The sequence below is a fragment of the Emys orbicularis genome, chromosome 1, assembly GCF_028017835.1.
Source record: "Emys orbicularis isolate rEmyOrb1 chromosome 1, rEmyOrb1.hap1, whole genome shotgun sequence".
Lineage (NCBI taxonomy): Eukaryota > Metazoa > Chordata > Testudines > Emydidae > Emys > Emys orbicularis.
Window position 1 is genome coordinate 142,368,994 of NC_088683.1, and position 8,852 is coordinate 142,377,845.

General features: G+C 46.5%; 1 protein-coding gene across 2 annotated transcripts in view; it reads right to left on the minus strand.

Annotated features, from left to right (window-relative positions):
* The window catches only part of TSPAN9 (tetraspanin 9), a 260,122-nt gene extending 254,259 nt beyond the window's left edge, over positions 1-5,863 (minus strand). For both annotated transcript variants that reach the window (XM_065405869.1, XM_065405861.1), the window contains exon 1: positions 5,784-5,863. The gene's annotated coding sequence lies outside the window, so the exon portion shown is untranslated. The remainder of the gene's footprint in view (positions 1-5,783) is intronic.
* Between the last annotated feature and the right edge of the window lie 2,989 nt (positions 5,864-8,852).

Genomic DNA, 8,852 nt, shown 5'->3' on the forward strand with positions numbered 1-8,852 from the left:
TTAAAATTTAAATGAACTGTAAATATAGTGATATCACTGTATTGATCTCTCTTTGAAATGTATAGCAAATCACCTGTGAATGGTGGAAAACAGGCAATTGCCTTATGTTAATCTGTGTAGCTAATTACCACTGATGCTTAGGAAATAGGTCTACTTCAAAGGATGATTGCCTGTTGTTCGCCTAAGGACTCTGTGCTGTCAAGAGAAGACCTGGAACTGTATAAAGGTCTCTTGGGTGCTGATCCTTTTTATCTCAGATCAGCCTGATGCTTTATACAGGGGAAGCTTGAGATCTCCCGACCCACCTGGGTCACCCTGGACATAAACATTGGACTGTGGACTAATTCTGAAAGAACTCTTTGCAACTACAAAGCTCGCCATCTCTACTATGAAACTGATCTCAGAACTCTACTCATGTCTGTATGTATACTGATCTTTTAACCAATACACACACTCTTTTTAAATAAATTTTAGTTTAGTTAATAAGAATCAGCTGTAAACGTGTATTTAGGTAAAATCTTAAATATTCATTAACTTGGGAGGTAATGTGTCTGATCTTTTAGAATTGGTAGAACTTTCTTATATGATGAATAAGATTTTCAGTAATCATCATATTTGACTTGGGTGTCTGGAAGGAAGCCCAAGGCTGGCTTGCTATAAGGGAACTGCGTTTTGGTTTTTGTGCAACCAGTAAGGTAGTGTAGAAGCTGTTTTGCGCTGGCTTGGTAAATCTAAGTATTGGAATATCCACCAGCTTTGGGGATTGTCTGCCCCATTCTTTGCAGTTTGCCCTGAGTAACCCTCAGTGTGGCTCACCTGGAACCATGGTCACACAAGTATTTTCTAAACTTCGGGTTGCTTTCAGACCAATTCCTACCAGATGCAGAGCCAAATCTTCCAAAGTAGCACCCAGACAGACACTCTATGACAGGAGTAGTCAATAGGCGGACTGCGGACCAAATCTGGACCGACAGACACTTTTGAACGGCCCCCAAAATCTTTTTATTTACTTTTTTTTTTTTTGTTATTTTCCTGACGTCTGGACCTTGGCTAAACCTTGACCAAGAAATTTGGACCTTGACAAAAAACAATTGACTACCCCTGCTCTATGACCTTCCCATAAACACCTGTGCCAGGAGAAGGAGTTGATGAGCTAGAATTAACCCTCTGTTCAACGGAGACCAGAGTGCCCTGCCTTATTGCGCACACGCTGCAGAAAATGTGTCTCAGAAGTACAGCAAGATGACCAAGTGCAGTTTTAAAGTTTCTCCTGGTATGACAGTCCTCCACTAAGGAACACTGATCGGATTATAAAGTAGCATGAAGATTTTATTCTGAGAGAACAGGAAAATCCAGTGGGAGAACTAGAGAGGGACTTGGACAGAAGGTTTCAGCACACAGTCTGCTGGGGAGTGCAAATGAGAGTGAGGAGTTGACTGCCCTTTCCTGCACCAAGAACCCATACCTGTACTTTTTCATCCAGTAGTGTTAGAAGAGAAACATCTCAAACAAAGGAACAAGTCTGTATTTCTTCCAACTGCCCATTTTAGTTCTTATAAAACTGAAGTTGGAACACTCCTCACAGTGGGTTCTAGGGAGAAAGCTGGGATGTGCTGAAGGAAGGATGGGACAATTCCCCCTTCTCTGATGCAGTCATCCTTCTGGATGCTGCTAAACCAGCCCTTCCTGAGATTACTTGTTCTGAAGGCTCAAAAAAATTGTTTGAAGAGGTAAACTTTCACCTTCGGAATGGACTAGGTTGCTCATAATGACATGTATTAAACAAAAATTCACAGCAGATATTCCCCCCAGCACCAAGGTCTTCACCTCTACCACCACCCACTTCAAGAACTAAACACCATATTGTACTGTCTATATGCTCTGTACTGAAGTGTTGAGGAACAGAATATAAACACCTCCAGGAAAGGAACTTAAGCTAAGTTTCCTTGCCCCGTGTTGCTGCTTCCTACATTGGATCTGGCTAAAAGAAGTCAGTTTGTTCAAATGCAAAAACAAATGAATAGATTCCTCAGTCTCTCACCTCTCTCAGCCAGCATATGCACTCTGCTAACTCAGGATTTATCACAAGTTAAGTGGAGACATTTTTGTGAAACCCTCTTAACAACAATATTAGCACCATATCAATAAACTGAAGTACCAGCCCTTGTGTCTTAGTTATAACACTCAAAACCACTATCACCCACCCCACACTTGGTTTTGGTTGATCTGACAAGTACCTCTGTTCTTTGCACAGAACAATAAATCTGAGGACATTCTTGCAATACAAAAAATTAATGGGACACTTAACTTAAACTAGTCCAACTGTGAAACTAGACAAATATGAGATTTTGTAAAACCCAAGTGAGACAGAAAGGTTTCTACAATTGTTTTTATACAAGCAATCCCTTGCAGTCCAGGCCTCCTGGACTCCATAGCAAGGCCCAGGAGCTACACTCTAAGGCCAGGACCCTAGATTCTGTGGTGCTCCGGTGGAAACTCTGCTGCAGCCTCACATAAATTTTAAAATGGAGGTTTTTAGTGAATTAAATATGAAATTGAATCATACAATCAGTGCAGCAGTTTCAGTGCTGTTTTCATAGATTCACAGATTCCTAGGCCAAAAGGGACCAATGTGATCAGGTAGTCTGACCTCCTGCATAACACAGGCCATAGAACTTCCCCAAAATAATTCCTTATGAGATATGCTGTTCCCCCACTTCCTTTTTTTCAATGTGCTGCCGATTTATTTTTTTAAAATTGATAATGCATAACTGCATCACAGTTGTCACGGGGAGACCGAAGGATTTGGAAACTAGGCAGAGATAACTTCACTTCTGGCACCAAGGGGAACAGTGTAGGAAATTGTGGGATAAACACACTCGCTGGGTATTTCTGCTACAATAATCAACAGTGAACTATGTTGATGTTGACTGTAGGTTTCAGAATTAACACCTCACTAAGATGAATGGGACATTTAACACTTCTGAGCTATTGTTTCAAGTTCTCTGAATCAGGCAGATGCTGCGGTACTGCTTTCATTCTGTTCATGTTTATAAGGTTTTCTTTGCAACCATAAGGGCCAGAAATAGTTTGCTTAAAAGGAAGCGTGGCTACTGGAACACCAATCTACAGCAAGGGTTGAATTTGCTGTGAATACCCTAGTCCCACGCCACAAACTCTGCCTATACTGTTGCAACCCAAATACTGCAGCACTGAGACTGCAAAAGTGAAAGCATCTATAAGCAGAAGCTAACATGACAATTAATTTGCAATATTGAAGCTAAGAAATATGCAAAAAGGAAACAAGAAGCATAAAACCATGACAAGTACATTACATTTTTTAAATTCTTTCTCTTTTAATAATCTGTGGTGCTATTAGCAGCACAGGTAATGAAATGTCTGTTTAAAACATTATTTTTTAAGTTGACATGCATCACTTTAATTTATTTTAAAAGTCTTGAGAATTGTAAATTTGTCCTTGTGATCCATACCTAAAGAGCTTGTTTGTATCCTCCTCTTTGGCAATAATTACCCAATATCATTGCAGAGAAGGGCCTCAAAAGGTTCAATATAGCAACTAAACATACAAAAACAACAACAGCTTGCATTTACATAAAACAGAGGTGGGCAAACTACGGCCCACAGGCCACATCCAGCCCGGCCCCTGAGCTCCTGGCCCGGGAGGCTACCCCCGGCCCCTCCCCTGCTGTTCCCCTTCCCCCACAGCCTCAGCTCACTGTGCCACCGGCGCAATGCTCTGGGCGGCAGGGCTGCAAACTCCTGCCGGGCAGCGCAGCTGCAGAGCCACAGCCTGACCCGGTGCTCTGTGCTGTACAGTGGCATGGCTGGCTCCAGCCGGGCGGCACAGCTGCCTGTCCTGGTGCTCTGGGCGGCACAGCTGTAGCGCCGTCAGCCAGCAGTGCTCCAGGCAGCGCGGTAAGGGGGGGTTGGATAGAGGACAGGTGAGTTTGGGGTGGTGGTCAGGGGTGTGGATAGGGGTCAGGGCGGTCAGAGGGCGGGGAACAGGGGGGTTGAATGGGGACAGGGGTCCCGGGGGGGGCAGTCGGGGGGGTTGGATGGGGCAGCGGGGGGTAGTCAGGGGCAGGGGTTGCGGGGGGCGGTCAGGGGACAGGGAGTGGGGGGGGTGGATGGGGCAGGAGTTCCGGGGGGGGGGGGGCGGATAGGGGGCTGGGGATGGGCCATGCCTGGCTGTTTGGGGAGGCACAGCCTCCCCTAACCGGCCCTCCATACAATTTTGGAAACCCGATGTGGCCCTCAGGCCAAAAAGTTTGCCCACCCTGACATAAAACCTTCCATCAAAGAAGGCTTTACCAACAGTAATTGTGAAGGTAAGGATTAGGTGTAGGCAGAGAGGGAGCTAGTGGCATGATTTTTCACAGTTGCTCTGCATCCATACTCCTTGTTGAAGTAGGTGGCAGCTGTGAGCACTCAGTATCTTTCCAAATCAAGCCATAAGTGATTGACCTAAAGTCACACAGGAAGTCCAGGGCAAAGTTAGGGAGAGAACTTGGATGTTCTGACTCCAAGTCCTGTGCTTCATAGAAATACCTTCTTATGACTATACACAACAGCATTAATAAAAGGGGCTAAGTAACCCAACTGCAATTGTAGCCCACAAATATACCTCGCCCCCCCCACGTGCCATCCTTATCCCACTGTACCCCATTTTCTATGCACATCCCCAATACATCCGACTCCCTTAGGAGCTGACTGCCTTCCAACAGCTCCCATGCCCCAACAGGAGCTGAGTTAACAGCAAGTTTCCCCAAATTCAACAAGAAATGTTTCTTAACATTTCCTCTGAGTGTGAGGGGAAAATGGGAGCAAACATTAAATAAACCCAGAAGAAAGCCAAGAACAGTTAGTATGATGGTCAGGCCAGCCCTCTTCTGCAGTATTCTCTCTCCAGCTGCACGCTATTTCCCACAAGAGCTACTGCATGACAGGGGAACCCCTGATTCTAACTCACTGCGTGCCACCCCCTGAACCTAACCTGTACTACAGGAGCTCCTCTGCTTTCCGCATCCACCCCAGCGCTCTGCTCCCTAGATCAGATCTGTGCTTGAGCATCACAGAAGTTCCTCATCTCTCCTTGTGCTGCAGTAATACAGGAGCATTGTGGGGAGAGAGAGCAGACCCCCTCCCACAGAGGCTGAGTGCATAAGTAGTAAGGGGTTTCGCTTCAAACATGCTTATTTTTCAGGGCAAGGGGAATTAAAAATGCATAAAATTATCATCATGAGAGTTTATAGACCAGCCCAAGCACTTCAACCCCTGGCCCACAGGGGCCCCAGCACACACAGCCATTGTTGGGCTGGTCCCTTCTCTTTTTGCCACTAACTTTTCTATCTCTGGGGGAATCAGACACACACCAGCATGGAAAAAATAAGAGGCTGTTTTGTCCACATGGTTCAGAGGGGCAATCAGCCCCTAACCACCTCACCCCGCAATGCAGCTCTTATCCCCCTTCACAACACCCCTAGGCTCTCCCCTATTGCACCCCGCTCTCCCGGGATCTCCCAGCACCTTCCCTGCCATCCACGTCCCTTGTATCCCCCTTGCACCACCCTATCCACTGCATCCGCTTCTGCCCTGCACCCCCTTGCTTAACCCTGCCCCCAACTCGCCCACTGAACACTCCCCCCTTCCCCGCATCCTCTCTGGGTCTCCCCCTTGCTTTCCACTCCCCAACTTCTCAGGCCAGAAAGTGCCCACAACTTTCCCAGGCGCTCCCCACCCTGCAGCGCCGGCGTTGGACTCACCGGGTCCCGGGGGGAAGCTGGGCCGGGTCCTGGGGGAGCTGGGATCGCACCGCGGGACGCGGCTCTGGGCTCCGGCGGCTGCCAGCGGAAACAGGGGGAGGGGCCGGGGCTGTGGAGCGGGGAGGAGCTGGGGGGCGCTGCTGCTCGGGAGGAGGCGCCGGCTGCGGCCCCGCGGAGAGGGAAGCCGCGCTCTGCCCGGGGGGGTGGCGAGCAGCGTGTCCCGTGCCCCTCCCGGGGGCGGGCTGGGGGATCTTTGCTCCCACGGGGAGCGGGGCGATCTCGGCGGGCCGGGGCAGGGCGTTCCCCGCGGGTGCAGACGGGCAGGGAGCTGCAAGCGCCGGCCCCGCAGAGGGGCCCTGAACATGTGAGCGCTTAACCCCGAGGGGCCGGGCTCGCTGCTGCCTGGCGCTAGGGGCCGGCCTGAGTCTGGAGCCGGGCACGGCGCGGGCAGCGGGCTCCGACCATGTCGCCTGTCCCAGGATTGGCGCCTCACCCTGGGCCCCCTTAACCTCCAGAAAGGGACTGGAGCCTGCCAAGGCCCCTCAGCCACTTCCTTCCCTTGCCCCTGCTGCAGGGCTTTGGGCTGGTCATCTCCCCCCAGAGCTCGCTCGCTGGGGAAAGGTTTCACCACAGCTGCCAGGTGGAGCCTCCTTCACACCAATCCCACCTTATCAACCCTCAGGCTGCCCTATTTCTTACATCCCAGAGACCTGGTGGGATAATATGCATGATTGGAATGTTGGTATAGAAGGGTACAGCTTGCTCAGGAAGGATGGGCCGGAAAAAGATGGAGGAGGTGTTGCTTTATATATTAAAAATGTATACACTTGTACTGAGGTTGAGATAGAAATAGGAGAGACACTTGTTGAAAGCCTCTCGGTAAGGATAAAAGGCATAAAAAACAAGGATGATGTCATACTACAGACCACCTAACCAGGAAGAAGAGGTGGATGAGGCTTTTTTTAAACAATTAACAAAATCATCCAAAGCATGGGACTTGGTGATGGGGGACTTCAACTACTCGGACATCTATTGGGAAAATAACACAGCAGGGCACAAATTATCCAAAAAGTTCTTGGAATATATTGGAGACCATTTTTTATTTCAGAAGGTGGAGAGAACTACTAGGGGAGAGATTTGATTTTGACAAATAGGGAGGAACTGGTTGAGAATTTGAAAGTGGAATGCAGCTTGGGTGAAAGTGATCATGAAATGATAGAGTTCATGATTCTAAGGAATGGTAGGAGGGAGAAGAGCAAAATAAAGACAATGGATGTCAAGAAGGCAGACTTTAGCAAACTCATGGAGTTGGTAGGTAAGATCCCATGGGAAGCAGTCTAAGGGAAAAAACAATTGAAGACAGTTGGCAGTTTTTCAAAGAGATATTATTAAGGGCACAAGAGCAAACTATCCCACTGTGTAGAAAAGATAGGAAGTATGGCTTAACCAGGAGATCTTCAATGATATAAAAATCCAAAAAGAGTCCTACAAAAACTGGAAACTAGGTCAAATTACAAAGGATGAATATAAAGAAATAACACAAGTATGTAGGGACAAAATTAGAAAGGCCAAGGCACAAAAATGAGATCAAACTAGCTAGAGACATAAAGGGGAACAAGAAAACATTCTACAAATACATTAGAAGCAAGAGAAAGACCAAGGACAGGGTAGGCCCGTTATTCAATGAGGGAAGAAAAACAATAACAGAAAATGTGGAAATGGCAGAGGTGCTTAATGACTTCTTTGTTTCGGTTTCACCAAGAAGGTTGGTGGTGATTGGACATCTAACATAGTGAATGTCAGTGAAAATGAGGTAGGATCAGAGGCTAAAATAGGGAAAGAACAAGTTAAAAATTACTTAGACAAGTTAGATGTCTTCAAGTCACCAGGGCCTGATGAAATGTATCCTAGAATACTCAAGGGGCTAACTGCGGAGATATCTGAGCCATTAGTGATTATCTTTGAAAAGTCATGGAAGACAGGAGAGATTCCAGAAGACTGGAAAAGGGCAAAGATAGTGCCAAGCTATAAAAAGGTAAATAAGGACAACCCGGGGAATTACAGAACAGTCAGCTTAACTTCTGTACCGGGAAAGATAATAGCACAAATAATTAAGCAGTCAATTTGCAAACATCTAGAAGATAATAAATAAGGTGTTAAGTAACAGATGGATTTGTCAAGAACAAATCATGTCAAACCAACCTGATAGCTTTCTTTGACAGGGTAACAAGTCTTGTAGATGGAGGGAAGCGGTAGATGTGGTATATCTTGACTTTAGTAAAGCTTTTGATACTGTCTCACATGACCTTCTCATACACAAACTAGGGAACCTATTTGGAGCTACTATAAGGTGGGTGCAGAAGTAGTTGGAAAACCATTCCCAGAGAGTAGTTATCAGTGGTTCACAGTCAGGCTGGAAGGGCATAACGAGTGGGGTCCCGCAGGGATCAGTTCTGGGTCCAGTTCTGTTCAATATCTTTATCAATTATTTAGCTAATGGCATAGAGAGTGCACTTACAAAGTTTGTGGATGGCACCAAGCTGGGTGGGGTTGCAAGTGCTTTGGAGGATAGGATTAAAATTCAAAATGATCTGGACAAACTGGAAAAATGGTCTGAAGTAAACAGGATGAAATTCAATAAGGACAAATGCAAAGTACTGCACTTAGGAAGGAACAATCAGTTACACACATACAAAATGGGAAATGACTGCCTAGGAAGGAGTACTGCAGAAAAGGATCTGGGGGTCATAGTGGACCACAAGCTAAATCTGAGTCAACACTGTAACACTGTTGCAAAAAAAAGCAAACATCATTCTTGGATGTATTAGCAGGAGTGTTGTAAGCAAGACACAAGAAGTAATTCTTCTGGGAAGACTGAAAAAATTGGATTTGTTTAGTCTGGAAAAGAAAAGACTGAAAGGGGACATGAAAACAGTTTTCAAATACATAAAAGGTTGTAACAAGGAGGAGGGAGAAAAATTGTCCTCATTAACCTCTGAGGATAGGACAAGAAGCAAATGGGCTTAAATTGCAGCAAGGGAGGTTTAGGTTGAACGTTAGGAAAAATTT